We start from the raw sequence: 1,024 nt of genomic DNA on the forward strand, positions 1-1,024 counted from the left end.
TATTTCTTGTCGTGTGTATTAATTTACATGTCAGCCCTTTCTCCAGGTTTTGAACCCAGGCCATGATGGCTGTAGCCTCACAGAAAGATAGAAAAATAAATTAAAAATCAGACTACTATCGTATAGCACATACAAAAATTAAGTCAAAATGGGTCAAAGACTTGAATCTAAGACCTGAAACCATAGTACTACTAGATAAGAGGTAAACTCCTTGACATGGGCCTTGGCATGTCAAGATTTTCTGAATTCTACGCCAAAAGCAAAGGTAACAAAAGCAAAAATAAACAAGTGGGAGTACAGCAAACTAAAAAGTTTCTGCAAAGCAGAGGAAAAAATAAAAAGGTAATCTACCAAACATTAGAAAATATTTGTAAATCATATATGTGAGGAGTTAATATCCAAATTATATAAAGAATTCATAAGACTTAATAGTAAAAAATAAACTGTTTAAAAATAAACCACACAATCCAATTTAAAAATGGGCAGAGGATCTGAATAAATATTTTTCTATAAAAGACATACAAATTACCAACAGGTACATGAAAGGGATGCTCAACATCACTAATGATAAGGGAAATGCAAACCAAAAAGCAATCAAATATCATTTCACACCTGTTAGAATGCCTATGATCAAAGAGTTAAGAATCCCAATAACTCAGAAATAACTATCAGAAAGTGTATGTACACACTTATGTTCATAGCAGCACAATTTACAATAGCTAAGATTTGGAAACAGCCTAAGTGTTCATCAGCAGGTGAGTGGATTAAAAGACTGGTACATCTACACATTGGAATACTACACTACTGCAAAGAAAGAAGGAACTCTTACCATTTGAAACAGTATGGATGGACATGGAAAGCATAATGCTAAGTGAAATAATCCAGTCAGAGAAAGATAAATATCACATGATTTCACTCATTTGTGGAATATAATGAACAACATAAACTGATGAACAAAAAAGGATCCAGAGACAGAGAAACTTCCAACAGATCTTCATACTTCAAAGGGAAAGTGAAGATAAGG

The sequence above is a fragment of the Myotis daubentonii genome, chromosome 1 (genome assembly GCF_963259705.1).
Source record: "Myotis daubentonii chromosome 1, mMyoDau2.1, whole genome shotgun sequence".
Taxonomy (NCBI): domain Eukaryota; kingdom Metazoa; phylum Chordata; class Mammalia; order Chiroptera; family Vespertilionidae; genus Myotis; species Myotis daubentonii.